Here is an 18,607-nt window from a genome sequence, read left to right on the forward strand (position 1 = left end):
TTCCTTCCCTAAATGACCTACTGGCCAGACTCAGGTTCTTCTATGAAGATTTTTGTTAATGTTACACCTCAGAATAGATTATAAGTATTATAAGTCTTCATATTGTTGAAATAATAATATGACTGCCATAAGTTGAATAAATGTTGGGGCACCTGGATGGCTCAGTTGGTTAAGTGTCCTAACTTGGTTTCAGCTCAGGTCATGATCTCAGGATTCATAAGATTGAGCCCCACATCAGCCTCTGTGCTGAGAGCATGAAGCCTGCTTGGGATTCTCTCTCTCCTCTCTCTGTCCCTCCCTACCATCAGAGTAAATATATATATATATATTTTTAATTGAATAAAAGTTTTAAGTGAGAAGGAAAATCCCAAAACAAAACATGAGCATAAACTATTTTTTAGAGGAGACTGGGTGGCTCAGTCCATTGAGTGTCTGACTAAGGCTCAGGTCATGATCTCATAGTCCGTGAGTTCGAGCCCCATATAAGGCTTCCTGCTGTCAGCACAGAGCCTTCTTCAGATCCTCTGTCTTCCTCTCTCTCTGCCCCTGCCCCACTTGCATTCTCTTTCTCAAAAATAAAACATTTAAAAAATAATTTAAAATAAATAAAAATATATTAAAATATTTTTTTTAAATAAGGCATAAAAAGAGGTGCCTGGGTGGCTTAGTCGGTTGAACATCTGATTTTGGCTCAGGTCCCCATCTCACGGTCTGTGAGTTTGAGCCCTGCGTCAGGCTCTATGCTGACAGCTTGGAGCCTGGAGTCTGCTTCGGATTCTGTGTCTCCCTCTCTCTCTGCCCCTCCCCCACTCCCGGTCTGTCTCTCTCTCTCTCTGTCAAAAATAAATAAACATTAAAAAAAAAATAAGGCATAAAAACAAACTATAAGATGACAGAATTAAGGCCAAACAGGTTTTATCAAAGTAAATGTAAAAATGATGAAATAATGTATTTCTTAAATCTCAGATTGTATTTAAAATATGCATAGTAGAAATAGCTTAAATATCAATAGAATACCTTTATTTACATTCATTCATAGAATATGAATGTGAAATGAAAAAGTGATGTGAAGAATTACACATGTCCATAAGCTTGTGTGCACATACCAAAAACATCTGAGAGCAATTAGTACTGTTTTCTCTGTGGAGTGGAACAGAAGGTTGAGAAAAGAGAGACTTAACCCTTTTACCCTAATGGCAACTACCTAACACATTTTAGTTTCTACTTCCCTTACATGGGGGAACAGGAGACTTATAGTTATATATCCTAGAAGTATATATATTTACATGCACATATAGGTATATGTTCTGAGAATTTTGAGAAGAAGAAGCATATGTTCTTCTCCATTTGACTTCATTTTTAATGTTTCTCGTGTTTGGTTTACCATTTTCTATCTCGTTATATTTTTTTTCTTGGCCAATTCGAGAATACATTGCAGACATACCTTTTCACCTTTAATGTTACATATGCACTTCGTAAGAACAAACATACTAATAAGTACAGTTATCAAATTCAGGAATTTAACACTGATAGGATGCTTTCATTTAATCTACAGCCCCTATCTCACTTTCAGTTGCTCCACTGATATTTTTTTTGCAGCTTCAGAATCTAGTTCAGGATCATATGTTAGATTATCATGATTCTGTCATCTGGAACAGTTCGGTGGCTTTTGTCTTTGATACTACGAGTGTCAATACATTGAAGAATACAGGACAGTTAAAGTATAGATTATCCTTCAGTTTGGATTTTTTTTGATGTTTCCTTGTGTTAAATGTGGGTTATGCAGTGTGAGCTGAAATACTATGAGTGATGTGTCCTCCCAGTGTCACATCCAGACTCACAAAATATCCCTTTGCCCATATTGGTGTCCATTTTGATCACTTGGGTAAGATGTCACCCATTTTCTCCACTGTATAGTTACTATTTTTCCTTTTGCACTTAGTTGATAATTTGTGAGGAGAAATTTTTTTTTAAGTTTATTTATTTATTTTGAACAGGGGAAGGGGCAGAGAGAAAGGGAGAGAGAGAATCCCAAGCACTCTCTGCCTTACTGGGGTTCAATCTCATGAACCGTGAGATCATGACCTGAGCTGAAATCGAGAGTCAGATGTTTAACCGACTGAGCCATGCAGGTACCCCAAGAAACTTTTGAGATTATTTTGAGAAATTTTTGAGAAATATTCTATTTCTCATCAAACCTGCCTATTGTAGATTTAGCATCCTTTGATGATTCTTATCTGAAAACATTTTTTACTGTGATGTGTATAAAACTGTGATTTTTCTATTTTTTTTAAGAGAGTGAATGGGGGAGAGTGGCAGAGGGGAAGAGAGAGAATTTTATACTGAGTGTGGAGCCTGATGTGGGGTCATGACCTGAGCCAGAACCAAGAGTTGGATACTCAACTGACTGTGCCACCCAGGCGCCCCCAAAACTGATTTATCTAACTACATCATTCTTTCTGTATTAACTCATCATTCTACACTAAAGAAAAGATTTCCCTTTATCAGTATAGATATTTGTATAGAATAAATGCTTTTTTTCTGACCATTGGAGTGTTAGTTACAGATATGATGCCTTTTTACCACAAATACTTAAGTGTGTATTTTCTAAGAATGAGGATATTTTCTTACATAACCATATCATAATGATCAAAACCAGAAAATTAACATTAATACTGTTATCTAATATTTTTCCGTATTTCACTAGTTGTTCCAGTAATGGCCTTTGTTAAAACAAAAAACTAGTTCAGGGTCCAAATCAGGATAACATTTTATATTTAGTTGCCATGTTTCTAGTCTCCTTTAATCTAGAACAATTCTTGAATTTGTCTTTCAAAAACCTCAAGGTCATAAAACAAGTAAGTCAGTTATTTTATAAAACCTCCCTGAATCTGAGTATTTCTGATGTTTTTTCACAAGTAGATTGAGCTTCTGCATTGTTGGCAAGAATATCATAGAAGTGATGCTATATCCTTTTCAGTATATTTTATGGTGTCATTTGTCCCTTACAAGGAGTTAATTTGAATGACTTGTTTTAGGTGGTCTCTGTTAGATTTCTTCACTGTAAAGTTCCTATTTTTTCTATTACGTTAAGCATTTTTGTTGGGAGATACTTTGAGAATGTAAATATTCTGTTTCTCAGCAAACTTACACTAATTTTAGCATCCCGTGTTGTTTTTTGGCTGAATTAATTGTTACCCTGAGAGTTGCCAAACGGCTTTCCAATTCTATCATTCTTTTTACATTCATTAGTTGGTATTCTGCTGTAAGGAAAAGCTTTCTCTTTTTCCAGCTTAGGAGGAATTCATGGATTGCTATTTTATTCAGGTCTGTTGCTCTCACTTGTTTTGATGTCAAGAGGTTTCAGATTTGGCCAGTGGGAGACCTTTCAAGGTGGTTCCTGGGTCTTTTAGACATGTTCTCATCATTTTTTGAAGAATTCCTTACTTTCTAGCACAAGATGTTTCAAGTTTACTTTATATTTTTCCTACCCAGCCCTGGAATCAGCCACTTCTCCAAAGATCCCTAGTTTCTTTTAGTGGAGAATAGTGTTTGAATACTAAGATACCTGCTGGGTTGCCATTGCGCCTCGGCCCCTTCAACAGAAAAAGCTAAGAAATACAAATATTAGAAACCACAAGTTTTACTGATACCTCCAATTCCAGTTCAGCCCTACAGGGTTCTTTTTTGTCTTTCTTCAGTCTGTATTTGTATATTCTTCCACAGTGAGAACCCTGGCTTCCAACATCATCCATAGAGTCATTCATTTGCAGAGCTCTGAATTTTTTTTATATTGGTCATATATTTTATAAATAAAATAATTTTTTAGCAAGCCCTCAGAAAATTTACACATGTGAATGTCATTCATGAGTCTGGTATTACAGAAGAAAGAAAGGTTGGAAACTTACGTGCATACGCTGCCTCCCAGATAAATTTGGCAAATGAGCAAATAGTACTAAATAACTTTTTCAGTTCAGCTGAAGTTTATTGAGCCTCTACTTTGTTCTCTCTGTTTGTCTGTAGGCAGACTGCTGTTATTGGTTCCAAAATGTTTTCTCATTAGCAAGAACATGATAACCCATCGAATTAATGTGAAATTGTGAGGTGTGACAATAGGAACAAGGAAAATCTTGAAAGAATAGCAACTAAAGAGAGGGGATGGTTCAAAAGCAACAACTCTAACCAATTAGGAAGTAGACTAGGTGGTACCAGAAGAATGGAAGTGAAGGGAAAGATTTGAAAACCTGATAAAGGAAGATTTTTCAAGACTTGTTAACTGTATGGGGGAATGAGGAGGTGAGTCACAAAGGGTCTCATTTAGATGTGGTAATAGTAGGTCTCTCCACCAGATGGCAATAGTGTTCTTGGTTTTTAATTTTTTTAAATCTTTTTTGCTAAAAGATTGGCAGTTTTAGCAATTTAAAGATCAAACAGATGGATTTGAGTTTCCAACAACATTGTGAAGAATTAATACAGTATGGCACCAGCACAAAGACAAACAGAGAGACCAGGAATAGATGAATCCATATGTGTAAAAGGTGGCATTATAAATCAGTGGGGAAATTCTTCATTAAATTCAACCTGGATCCCTATACTCAAGTCAAATCCAAAAAGAGTACGCTTATCATGACGAACACTGAGTAATGTACAGAATTGTTAAATCACTGTATTGTACACCTAAAACTAATATAACACTGTATGTTAACTCTACTTGAATTAAAATAAAAAACTTAAAAAAAAAAAAAAGTCAAATCCAGGAAGTCCTGAGCTGCCTGTTTCCAACATCAGAAAACAGTTTTCTAATTCTTGTCCAGTTTTCTAGTTGTTTAGACCAGGAAGGTAAATCTGGTCCCCACTAATCATGGTTGTAAGTGAAAGTCAGATGTTTTTTAGAGTTTTCTTCCTGCAGTTTCTTTTTCCTTTTTCCAGTTGCTTTTATCTGTTCATTTAGATTTCTGTCTTCCTTGTTAGAAGTTTTCCTCAGTTGTCTGGTCATTTTTTGTTTTCTGCTCACTCTTAATAGAGTAGGAGACTTTTTGGAAACATTGCTTGTGTTGATGGGCAAGTTGACTCTGAATTCCATGTAAGGTACAGTTTATTCAACAGTGACACCACTGACATTTTGTACTGGATAATTTTTTGTTGTGGGAGGCTTTATTGTGAATTGTAGGATCCTTAGCAACATCCCTGGCCTCCACCCACTAGATGCCATAGCACCCCCGCCACAAGGTTTGTGACAATCAAAAATGTTTCCAGACATTGCCATATGTCTCTAGTTGAGAATCACTAATGTAAGGTGACCTTTCTGGGCTGTTTGTGAGGGGACTCTTAAAGTCAGTATCTTTAGATATTTCCTCTTGAGATGGTCATATTCTCCACAGAATTGTCCTTCAGTTTCCCTTGCCTGAAGGATAAAGTGGAAGGAGAGAGCTGGGAGCCGTCAATATACACGCATTCACTTACTCTCCTGTTTTAAATACTCTCCACCCACCCTCAGCTGTGCCTGGTGTTCCTTCATTTAGAAACCATCTGTTTTCCCATCTCTGGAACCTAAACCACTATACTTTGGCCAGATCGTGGGAGGGGCAATCAGCCAGTGTTATGGAGTAGGGGGCTGGGAGATCCAAGAACTGTCCTGATCCTCAGCCTTCATTCAACTAGTCTTCCTTAGTTCAACATCCCAATTCACTCCACTTTCAGAGGTGACATTCATCCTTGAGTATTCTGGAGTGCATATTGAAATTTGTTTTTATCTTTACTTACTGTCAGTTTACAGTGTGGTCTTTCAAGTCTGCCAAATCCATTACCATTTGTCCACTTTCTACCCTCTCAAATTTAGTTCCTTTGGTATCTTCTTTCACTCTTTATTCCTGGGATTTATGCCACCCCCCAAAATACCTTTAATGTAGTTTTATGTGGGGAGGTTCAAAACGATAAAATTTAGATGTGTGTTTCATCATGTCATCCTTATCCAAAAGCTTCAATTTCATACACTTTTGATAGTTTCATCATGTTTCTCATGGTCACCAGACATTAACTATTACTTTGGAATGTGGGCTGTCAGGTAGAAGAGGACAGATACAGCCTTCATTTCCTTCCCACCCCTTCTCTTTAATATAATTAGATTTTGATACATGGAGGAGATATTCTAATTTATAGGAGAAGTGGTGGGGACAAAAATAAACAAAGACAAAGAAGTGGGAATGAAGAGTGAGATTAATGGAGGATGTGGGAGGTGAACCTGGCTGAAACTGACATTCACGTTGAAGAGTCATGGGAGACATGAATCTAATAAATAGATAAGGTGGGACCAGATTATGAAACCTACGGTACTGATTTGAAGAGATCAGACTGTATCCAGGAGGCGGTAGGGAAGGGTTATAGACTTTTAGTCTAAGTGATTGATGAAAGTAGGTTTGTAAAAATTACTCTAACAGCTCTGACAACAGATGGCTAAGAATAGGGAATGAACAGAGGCAAAGGAGCTTTCTAGGAGACTGTGGCTGAAATCCAGATAGGAGTGATAAGGTACTAGGCCATAGTGGAGGGATGGGAACAGAAAGGATAGATTGAAAAGTCATTGATCAGGAGAATTTGATTGGATTTGTTACTGGCAGCTGGTATAGAAATTAAGTAGATCACAGATCTTACATTCATGGATGGCAGATGTAAAATGCATTAAATACAGTTTTGGTTGTGGCAAGAAACATACCTCCTACAGCACCATGTGATTTAGTTACTGAGAAAAGACCGATGAACACAACTCAAGAAAAGGGTAAGAGAGGCTATTATAAGTCCACAAAGTGGTCTCACTAGAATATAAGGATTCCTAATGAACAGTCAGTCTTCATAGATCATGGAACTGAAAAGAAACTGAAACCCTTTCTCTGTTTTACTTCTGCTTTTTCAGTGAACACGTCCTATACAAGGCCCACATGGGGCCCTTCCAACCCCTGAGGCCCATATAACCTTTCTGGTTACATCTCTGCCACCAACTGCACCTTCCCTCTAGTCTCAGTTCAAATGCATGAAAGAGAATTAGGGCACGACTCAGGCACAAGTTGTACATACCCAAGTGGCCAACTGTGACAGAGGCTAGGTAGGGGACAGAGTGGTTACACAGTGATGTTCAGTGATGTTCTGTAGTTGTTCAGGATCAAGGGTCAACAAACTATGGCCCACAGGCCAGTCACCTATTTTTGTATAGAAAGTTTTATTGGAACAGCATAGCCATTCATTAACATTGTCTGGGGTCACTTTTGTGTACAATGGCAGAGTGGCAAAGCCTAAAATATTTACTGCCTGGCCCTTTAAGAAAAAGTCTGCTGAGCCCAGTTCTAGATAGTTCTAGAAATGACTGGCATTTTTTTTTTTTAAAAAACCTTGGGTCGGGGCGCCTGGGTGGCGCAGTCGGTTAAGCGTCCGACTTCAGCCAGGTCATGATCTCGCGGTCCGTGAGTTCGAGCCCCGCATCGGGCTCTGGGCTGATGGCTCAGAGCCTGGGGCCTGTTTCCGATTCTGTGTCTCCCTCTCTCTCTGCCCCTCCCCCGTTCATGCTCTGTCTCTCTCTGTCCCAAAAATAAATAAACGTTGAAAAAAAAAAATTTTAAAAAACCTTGGGTCAATGTAAAAGATTAGTGGCTGCAAAGTAGTCCTAGCATGTTTTCCCAGGCCATTTTTATTGTTTCTTAATTCCATAATCACTTTATGAACTACATTTCAGGCCAGAAGTCACTCATACATCTCTAAAGATTATCTTATTGACATAAGCAAAAGCACCTATTATTGTACGTTTATGAGCTAAACAAGTAATTTGATCTAGATCATTGTTTACGGTTTAATGGATATGTCTTTAGTCCGTTCTGGTTATTTACCCAAGGATTATATTTTCTTGCTACATTCACTCAAAAATAATACTCTGTAATTATTTCCTGTGTGCCCTGGAATGTTGAGGACTTTCTCCAAATGAGTCCTTTCATTTGTTTCCATAACATGGAATTGGCCTTTAGGTGACATGGTTGAGGTTCCTCAAACAGGATATTAACTTTCACTCTTCACAGCTGGAGAAACATAATCCTATTTCATGAGTTAGTGGGCCAAAGAGCCTCCTACCTTCTCACACTATCCTCCTTTAGTAAAATAAATGTTAACCTGGGATCTTTGTGGATTGCTTGAACAAACCTGTGTTCTCAAGGAGCTCGCTCCATACTGAGCATACTTAGCTAAGGCAGCCCACTTGGAACAAACGAGCCTTAGCCAAGCAGTCAGTGATAAAAATACATTGCCGCAAAAGCTCTGATTTATCACTCCGGTGCCTCCTACATGGTTTGCCAACAAACTCTTCTTTGCCTGCAATACAGGCTCTTTAAAGTCAGCTGCCACTCTCTCTCCAAGAGGAGAGGGGGAGAGAGTTTGTTGCTTTCACATTGTGAAGGATCCTCCACCCCCGTGTTCCTCCCCTAGGCTCCTGATTCAAACAGCGCAAGTTGAGAAACAGAGAAATACAATCTCCCTGCCGAATCATGCAGCAGTTAGCTCTTTCGAATGAGCAAAATGTGTGTTCATAATGATCAAATTTGAAATGTATAGCCATCACTGCTTCTGGAAATTTGGGGCTGTTTCTGGGCCAGATCAGCCTCCAACCAAGTAAGTGGCAGCTAGCCTGCGGCCAGTCCTGTCAGAGCTTGCCCTGTCCCCAGAGCCCTGGGGACTCCTCCCACCTTATCCCTTCCTGCCCAACTCAGAAGCCTTCTTGGACACCTCAGCAGGAGACCACCCTTTCACATGTCTTCCCAAGGGCAACTCCCTCCCCCATCTAAACTGTAAAATCCTTAAGTCCAAAGAAGCTTATTCAACAGGAGACTTAGATACACTTGCCAAGACCGAAATAGGATTACCTGTTCCCCAATATGCAGCCCAGAATAGGAAGTCAATGGTTTTGAGCGGATGAGGGGACTTCAGATCTGCTTGGAGCAGGAACACCAAGTTAGAGGCAGGAAGGTTCTAGAGAGACTGTGAGTGAGAGAGCCTCAAGGTGTGCAGCTACTGCCCCTTTCTTCCCATCACCTCTCCCGACACCCCAGTCTGGCCAAAAGGCCTCCATGTTCCACTGTGGAGCTCATTGTTCACCCCATCCTTGAGAAGATCCCTTTATTCTCAGTGTCGTGTCTAAAAGTTGCTTAGCTCAGGATACCACACTGCAGAAAATGTGAAGAGCCTATAGGAAAACTGCTCTGGTGCTGGAGGTTTTATTTTAACTGTTCTATCAAAGTTCACTTTTTGCTCGGTGTCTGGTTTCATTTGGGGCTGACTTACTCTCTTGCAAGCCCTGGACCCATGAAAGCCATATTAATGTGGCAGCATAATATCAGTGGATCCCTGTCCCCCATATTTACTCTCCTCCTTCCTTCCCCTCATTCAGGCCACTGGCCTAGTTCAAGCTTCTTATCGTAGAGCAGGGAGTGATAGCAAGAGGCAGAGAAAGAAGAGTGTCTTCCTGGATTTTGGTTCCAGAAGCTGCTTAGGAGAAAGAAGAAAGACCTAGCAGCATAGACAAAATATTTGGAAGAAAAGCTAAGGAGATTAGAAATGAGTTCCCTGCGCCTGGGGGATGAAGTAAATTCCTGGGCAAATACCAAGAGCAGAGAGATGTGGCTGGATCCTGTGCAGCTACTCCGCGGGCTCACCTCCGGGAGATGGCGCAATCACAGACGGCTTTATGGGGTCTGGGAATAGAGAAGGTATGTTCAGATTCAAATCAAATAATCTGACTAGTGTGAAGGCTGTATGGCAACACCAAGAAAAGTTTTTTTTCTTAAAGTTAAGCATGAAACTACTTTCAGTGTCAGTTGATTAAGAAACTACATAACAAAAGGCAAAGATATATTTACTAATGTAAGTTAATTTATTAATTATAATATTTATGCATATTTGAGATGGTAATCCATGTGGATGGGCAGATTTTTCATTCATCTACAGACAAAACATGCACATGGGTGTGCAGATCCTTTGAGGTAATTCCTCGCTCCCAGAGGTCTGCAGTCCCCAGGTTGGAACCTGCTGAACCAATACATTTGAAATTGGTCTTATCTGGAAAACCCAATATGTATGATGGCAGTGCCTTGTAGAAATACCTCTTTCAGTATTCCAGTCTGTGGGCTCTGGCAGAAATAATAGTTTGCTGCAAAACAGATCACTCTTCTTTATTTGCAAAGTCTTCACACCAGCTGAATCACAGCTTGCTTTTCACTTCTCGTAACACCTTGCAACATCGCAAAATATTTGCCGGCATTTTGAAGGGGCGGCTGCAGAATTAGTAAACTGAAAGGGGGCCTGCCTTTCCTCCCACCCTGTCAGCACCTTCTGTTCCAGCAGACCGAAAGGCAGCTGGAGAACTCTGATTGCTTCTCCAGATTAGGACAGCTCTTGGCACCCTAGCCCGGAGCAAGAATGGAAGCAAAGCAAACATTAGGGAGTTTTGCAGGTGCCAGTACATAATATTGTCACTTTACAGAACTGAATTTATAAAATGACTCCATGAAGGTGAATTGCTATGGTAACCAGCCTGCTCAACTTTTATTATAACTGCAAGTAAAGACGGCGTGGGACATTTCTATTTGGGAGTATATAATCTGAGTTTAATGAATAACTACCCATGCCCTGACTCCTAGTTAACTAGGCTCATATAATGCGAAACCAGGAAGGAATCTTGGCAATGACCTGGTTCCACCTCCCAGGTTTAGAGATGGGGAAGCGGGACCCAGAGAAGTGACACTACACAGCTAACATATATCAGACCAGAGCCCATGTTTCCTCATGTAGTTGTCTAGTGCGCTTTTCTTTATACCAGGCTGCCTTTCTGAATGGACTCACCCAACTTCCACAAGTGAATAAGAGAAATGGGACCACAGTTAGACACAGGGTATCATCACTTCTTATTGAGATGTGAATCAAGTATTGTCAATATGCTAGTGTCTCCATTAGAGTTATCACGGATTCCACATTCTATCAGCTTTCATTAACCCCAAATGATAGGTGGAAGGACAGTGGGAAGGCAGGGACAGGGGGTGACCTGATGAGACTCGAGCCAGTATTATGGTTCCATCATATACCATACACAGGTTAGCCATCTGCAAAGAATTAGAATGTACCAATATTACACTGAACATAAGGCAAACTTCCTTTAGTGATGTGATTAAAAAAATACCCTTTAGGATTTTTCAAGGCCTCGTTTCCTGAACAATTCTCATTGCACAAATACATGCAAAGGTGCTTTGGATAAGAACTTTCTTTCCAGTCAGTAAATTACCAGGCCACAGAAAATTGAGCTATTGGGAATCTCCATAGGTTCTTGTAGAGAGGAATGGCAGAAGTTTAAGAATATTTAGTACCATTATTTTAAAAGCAAATCAAAGTCCAAAATTAAAACTAAACAGTGAAATTAAAGAGTGCTTTAGAGTATTACTTCATTTTGTTTTAGTTTTTAAAAATGTCTTATTTATTTTTGAGACAGAGAGAGACAGAACATGAGCAGGGAGGGGAAGAGAAGGAGACACGGAATCCGAAGCAGGCTCCAGGTTCTGAGCTGTCAGCACAGAGCCCGACACAGGGCTCGAACTCACAAACCATGAGATCATGACCTGAGCCGAAGTTGGACACCCAACTGACTGAGCCACCCAGGCACCCCAAAGTATTACTTCATTTTAAAGGGACATGTAAATACAAATACTTACTCCCCCAATCTGGAGACCTCATTGAAATGCAGATTCTAGTTCATGAGGTCTGAAGCCAGACCAGAGATTCTGTGTTTTTTTTTTTAATTATTTTTTATTATTTTTTTAAAAAAATGTTTATTTACTTTTGAGAGAGACAGAGACAGAATGCAAGTGGGTTAGGGGCAGAGAGAGAGGGAGACACAGATCTGAAGCAGGATCCAGGCTCTGAGCTGTCAGCACAGAGCCCAAAGCAGGGCTCAAACTTACAAGCTATGAGATTATGACCTGAGCTGAAGTCAGCCACTCGACCAACTGAGCCACCCAGGCGCCCCTGGAGATTCTGTATTTCTAACAAACTCTCGAGTAGTGTGAAACTTGCTGGTCCTTGGTGCACACCTTTGGTAGAAACAGTTTACTTGCCGCCTATCTCTTGAAATGCATTTGCTGTGAAACGAAGCCCTGGCTTTCACATCTGTGATGTGAAGGGATCTCCTCCATTCAGAAAGCAAATCCCCTAATAATGTTCCTTATGCTCTTTTGATTTAAAATGTGAGGCAGCTGTTGCTAAATTAAGATGAGGAATCATTTGGAGAGAAGTTATTTTCTGGAGATATATAGGAAGCTGCACAGATTACAAACACCAAGAGTAAAACTCTTGTGCAGTGTGTAGGGTGACCAACCATCCTGGTTTGCCCCAGTCACAGGAATCCTGGCTTCTGAATGCCTAGTGTTCTTATTGTTATGTATCTCCATGATGCCCTTGCATATGGCAGTGTATTCTGTCCTGTATGTGCGTGTCTTATATCCCTAACCAGACTGTAAGCCTGGGTTTGCTCAGCCCTGTGTGTGCAACACAGATGCTGAATGAAGAACTATTGATGACTGGTTGATAAATTGAAGATTATTTCTTCCTTAGAATGCTGTACCTAACCCATCAATGAGCCTAAGACTTAAACGTCTGGTCTAAGAAACAGTGAGTTTATTCTGCCTGTCATGTAAGCTGACCTTTTAGAAACCAAAGGCTATGTGGAGAGTCTGATTGGATATGTGATAAAACAGCAAGCAGCTGTGAGGAAAAAAGGGGGGTTGGACACCTATCACAGTGGGAAGCCTGTTCACTGGTTGTATTAGACCACTGGAGGGGGAAGCAGTGGGGTATACTGGAAAGAATACAGGCTTGGAGGCCAAACACACCCTGGCTCAGAGCCTTATTCTGTCACCCATGGGTTATGTATCTTTAGAAAAGTTTCTTAAAATTCATTGGGAATTTATCTCTTCGTCAGTAACATGGGATGCCCTCTCCTGTGGTTGTTGTCAGAACTGTAGAAAATGTATTGTAAATTGCCTACTATGATGCTCAATAAAAGACAGACGTTACACTCTGGCATAATCACTTCCAATTCAAATTGGAAATTGAGTCAGCCATCCATACTCAGCGGCGTGAGAAAGCCTGCTGGATAGTTTACACGCGGGGTAATAGCGCCATCTGGTGGCGTATTTCTGCCTAGGCCGCCTTACAGAATTCGGTCTCCCCCTCTATTACCTTTGATGGTCATTCCCTTCAACAAGCATTTATTGAACGAACGGCCACTGTGTGCCAGGCACTGATTTGGCTGCTGAATGTGCAACAGTGAACAAGACAGACATGGTCTCTTCCTTTAGGGAGTTTGTGGTCAGATGGGGAAGACTGAAATTAAATTTTGAATTAAGATTGTGAAAAGCAGTATGAAGAAAGAGTACAGGATCCTGTGAGTTTGTAATATGACTTCCCTACGGAACTGCCATTGAAGGTAAAAAGGGAAGAAGCTGGCCAAGAGACTACATCAGGCACGTATCAGTCACCCAGCAGCATCTCTCTGGGTGCCTCAACTCAGACCAGGATCCTGCCAGTCTGTGGGGAGCTCCATTCTTGAGCTCTGACATCTTCCATCAACCATTCAGCATCCATCATTCCCACTCCCTGTGAGTCACTGGTGCAGGTGTCATCACTGATCTTCTCGTGTTATCCTTATACAGATGATATTTAAGAGGGTTAAGTAAGTTCCACACAGATATAAAATGACATGTCAGAGACAGGATCCACACTCAGTCATTCTGCCTCCAAAGCCCACGTCCTTTATTCTATTCATGCTGTCTCCCTAATGCCAACCCCAGGTCTTTTTATTCTGCTGTTTGCTTTGGGCTGAATGGAAATCATTAGAAGAAATGTTTGGGGAGAATGAAAACGCGAAGGGAAAATAAAATGATAATTTGGTGGGTCATGTGTGAAGGCAGAGAGGAAACTGCTGGCTTACGTTCTGTTGGTGTGTTTTAGAAAAGTAAACCTGAGGGATCTCCTCCATTCAGAAAGAACATTCCCTAATAACGTTCCTTATGCTCTTTTGATTCAAAATGTGATGCAGCTGTTGCTAAATTAAGATGACTTGAGGAATCATTTGGAGAGAAGTTATTTTCTGGAGATCTATAGGAAGCTGCACAGATTACAAGCACCAAGAGTAAAACTCTTGTGCAGTGTGTAGGGTGACCAACCATCCTGGTTTGCCCAGGACTGAGAGGTTTCCCATAACACAGGACTCTCAGCTTTAAAACTGGGGCATTTCTGGGGGCGCCTGGGTGACTGTCGGTTGCGCATCCGACTTCGGCTCAGGTCATGATCTCACAGTTCGTGAGTTTGTGCCCAGCTTGGAGCCTGGAACCTGCTTCAGATTCTGTGTCTTCCTCTCTCTCTCTGCCCCACCTCTCTCTCTCTCTCTCAAAAATAAATAAACATTAAATTTTTTTTTTTTAAAGGAAAAAAGCTGGAGCATTTCTGGTCACCTGAGAAATGGGCCAGACCACGAGAGTTTGATATACCCATGGAAGTTAGGCCAGGACAGTTATTGAAACCTGGTGTCTGGTGGAAGGCTTGGTCATAGTCCAAGGCAGGAAAGGTGGGACAAGGGGTGGTGTAGATCCCTCAGCAGGATACCTGTGTGCTGAGTCCCTGGATTGCCAGGGAGCCCAGAACTCCCACTTCAGGACCTGGGAGCAGAAGTAGTTGGCCTCATGTAGAGGACAGATATGACAGCAGAGTCAGGCTGGTCTGTGCCTTAGTTTCCTCATCTGTAAAATGGAACGGATGACCGTACCTACCTCCTAAGACCATATGTGAACTACAAGACTTAAATATATGTGAAGTGCTCAGAGCCATGCCTGGCCTATGAGAGTACGTGACCTGTCACCCTGGAATGAGAAGGAGGAGCTCGTGTGTAGCCCTGAACTATATAGTTCAGTTTCTCTTTCTTTGTAAAGTGGAAACCAAAAGCCCTGTCAGACCTTTCAGAAGAAACAGAACAAGATACAATCAACAAGAACATGGACAGCGGTTAGGAACGTGTGCTCTGAAATCAAATCACCTGTGTTACATCCAGCTCTGCCATTTAGATGTTAATTCATTATTTCACAAACACATAAGGGCCAGACATTGTTCTTGGCACTTCTTAGCAGGTAGGAACTGATGTGCATCCCATTTTACAGATGAGGAGACTGAGGCACAGAGAGATTATGATTTGCTCAATTCACCCACAGGCCAGAACCTTGGGCTAGTTTATTGACATCTCTGTTCACCTTGTTCTCCCAGAAAAGTGGAGGTGATAAATTACGGTACCTACCTCATAGGGTTGTTATGTAGATTCGATGAGATAAGCTATATAAAGCACTTACAAAGCATTTAGAACATTGTAAGCACTCAATACTTAAACATAACATACTTACTGCTTAATTGGAGTGACAATACCTATTATTACATGGTGTAATTATCAAAGATATAACTGGCAGTTTAAGAAAATGACCAAATGGTAAAGTTGGAGAAGTCTCGGGTGGGGCAAGGTATATACAATATCCTGAACTTAGTAACGGGAGGACAAGACCAAAGATCCTATTTGCACGATAGACCTCATAGACCTTTGGGGAGAAGTGGCAAAAAGAACTTTAAGGATTGACGATTTGTGGGGCGCCTGGGTGGCTCAGTCGGTCAAGCATCTGACTTCAACTCAGGTCATGATCTCACCATTTGTGAGTTCGAACCCCGTGTCAGGCTCTGTGCTGACAGCTCAGAGCCTGGAGCCTGCTTCGTCTTCTGTGTCTCCTCCTCTCTCTGCCCCTCCCATGCTCATGATCTGTCTCTCTCTGTGTCTCAATAATAAATAAACGTTAAAAAAAATTAAAAAAAAAAAAAGTAAAAGGATTGATGATTGGTCCCCAAATGCCACGCCTTACTTTCCTGATCTAAGAGGGACAACAAAAAAGTCTTCACCTCTGGGAAGAAGCTCTAGAAGCCCCAGACAGGGAAGCTGAGGCATCTGGAGAGGCCCAGGTGTGGGGCTCGGATGGTGAGTTGGGCCTATAAATGCAGCCTTTTCTTGCCTCCTGCTGTGGAAAGCCTGGGTGGGGTAATGGCTCCAGCCCATGTTCCAGATTTCTCTAGTGATCATCCTCCTGCTTGCTCGCTTGAAACCGCTGTTGTCCTAGAATTCCCTCCCTGGCTTCATCCTTCTTGACTCTCATCTTTTGGCTCACAGAACCCAACCCTGTCCCTTTGCCTGCTCTGTTTTTGATTTGTCCCCCTGATTCCAGGGAAGATACATGCCCATCTGGCCCAAGCAAGGGAACCCAAGCAAAGAAGAGTATCTCTGATAAGAGATGTGGCAGTGTTACTCACAAATAGCTCTAGACTCCTGGCAAAGTCTTAGGAACTCACCCACATTCTTCATCAGAGGGGTGTTAAACTTCATTTTGGAAACCTAGTAAGAGTTGTATGTGGTTATCAGTGCGAAAACAAGAACTCTTGTCCAGGGTGAGTTCCAAGGGCAGTAAACATTGAATGGACACAGTTGTCCAGCCAAGCCACATTCATCTCTCGTTCTCCTACCTCTTAAAAAGCTGTGCTCTCATGCTCAGGGAATTCTCCCCAGCTGCACTGCTTTGCCCCCAGATGGATCCTCTGTCTCCCCTGAGCCCTTTCACTTAGACAACTGGATTGGACAGTACCTGGTTTGCATTTCCATCTCTCCCCCGGATGCTGCCCTTCTCAAATCATTGGCAGCCAAGATTGGCAAATTCTGCCTCTCCCCTTTGTGTGGATGCTACCTCCTGCCCTGGGCCGGCATCTTGGGGCCCCTGGTCAGTGCAGGGGGATTTGAGTGATGGCTGTGCAACCTTGGTGTCTGGCATTTCAACTCTGGCTTCAGGAGTCTGGGGTCATGGGGAGGAAGCTGGAGAGTGGAGCCACCCCGTGGCAGAGGGGTGCACAACAATGGGGAGACTAGCCAAGGATGATCTGTGGGAGGAAATGAGCATCTGGCAACCCTGCTGGTCATAGGCCATTGCGTCCTCTCCCACAAATTCATGTGGCCTGGGGAGACTTAGCTAAAGTCACCATGTGCCTCTAGGGTTCTACTAGGAAAGCTTCCAAGACTGGAATTGGGCTCCAACTGGGCTTGAGGGGTGGGCCACCCACACTGTGCATTCGTGCCTATGTTCAGTGGTCCCCAGGTCCAGTTTTGCTTAAAAGTAACACACTCTTTTCCACAAATGCTCTGTTTTGTTCTTCAGATCTGACAGGAGATAATCATGGTGATGAAACCTCTGTGCTTCCCACTACTGCTACAAAAAGACCAGATTAAAATTTTATGACACTTTTGTTTTTGTTTTTTTATGTATGCTGTATGTGAAAATATCTATTATGCAAATCAAGTAGTCTGCTTCCCATTGCCAAGCATCTCTGGCACAGGAGCTGTAAGAAGAAGTGTAATGAATGTAAAACAGTTTTTAGAATCCCTAATTTGGTGGCTGGTATATGAAGCTGGCAAGCCCCTCTCTGCCACAATGCTGCCAAAGACTGCCTGGGTTGGGCACTCCTTCCTTAGCGCACAGTGCTGCAGAGGAGGGGGGCGGGGGTCTCTTCTTGGACTTCATCCCCAGGCAGCCCCCACCTTTCTGATGCTCCCATTCTTGCCCTGGGGCACTGGGGAGTGTGTTGCTTGCCGCCCTGCTGGGATCTGTGGGCTGCTCAGTCTCACTGGCCTCCTTTCTTAATCCAGCGCCCACAGATGGCATTCCAGTCCTCGCCAGGGAAGAGAGCATCTTACTTTTCTCCTGTGGTCACTGCCATCTCCTTAACGCCTCTCCTCCTTTAGCAAATTTCTTTTTTTAACTGGGAAGAGGGTCTCTTCTGACCTTCCATCTGGAGGCCTTTTCTCTTCAGTACGTCCACTCTCCCCACCCCCTCTCAGCCCCGGCTCCTCCCAGGATACCATTCACAATGCTATTGACTTATCTAGGCTGCCTGGGACATTCCTGTTTACATTTCCTTACCATATGGATTTGAGCTGAGACTGTCCATGAAATAAGGTAGGAATGTCTTTCATTTTTGTTTAAAAGATATAAAGGTCAGAGAGGGGAAAAAAATGAATACTGAGGGAAGGGAAAGGGCCCTAGCATTTATTGAGACCTTAGAGAGCTTTTAGATTGATGCCAAACATACGTCAATTTATTCATCCTAACAGTGGTCTTGGAAAGCGTTATTTATCCCATTTTACAGAGGAGAACATGGAAGCTAAATAATTTGCACAAAGTACCAGAGCTAGTAAACAGAGAAGCCAGTTGCCAATTTGCTTTTTATTTAGTGTAAAAATTAATGAAATTTTTCTGAATGATTCAGTCCTTTAAAACAAAAAGACTTCTACAAACAATAAGAGAATATTATAAAAAACCATATGTCAACAAATAGGACAACCCGGAAGAAATGGATAAATTCCTAGAAACATATAAACTACCAAAACAGAAAGAAATAGAAAATGTTTACAGACCAATAACCAGCAAAGAAATTGAGTCAGTAATCAAAAAACTCCCAA

The 18,607-nt window shown here is 41.8% G+C and overlaps 1 protein-coding gene across 1 annotated transcript in view; it reads right to left on the minus strand.

Annotated features, from left to right (window-relative positions):
• PIGF (phosphatidylinositol glycan anchor biosynthesis class F) overlaps positions 1-18,607 on the minus strand; it is a 106,540-nt gene that overhangs the window by 45,564 nt on the left and 42,369 nt on the right. The gene's annotated exons all lie outside the window — the stretch shown is intronic.

The sequence above is a fragment of the Lynx canadensis genome, chromosome A3, assembly GCF_007474595.2.
Source record: "Lynx canadensis isolate LIC74 chromosome A3, mLynCan4.pri.v2, whole genome shotgun sequence".
Classification (NCBI taxonomy): domain Eukaryota; kingdom Metazoa; phylum Chordata; class Mammalia; order Carnivora; family Felidae; genus Lynx; species Lynx canadensis.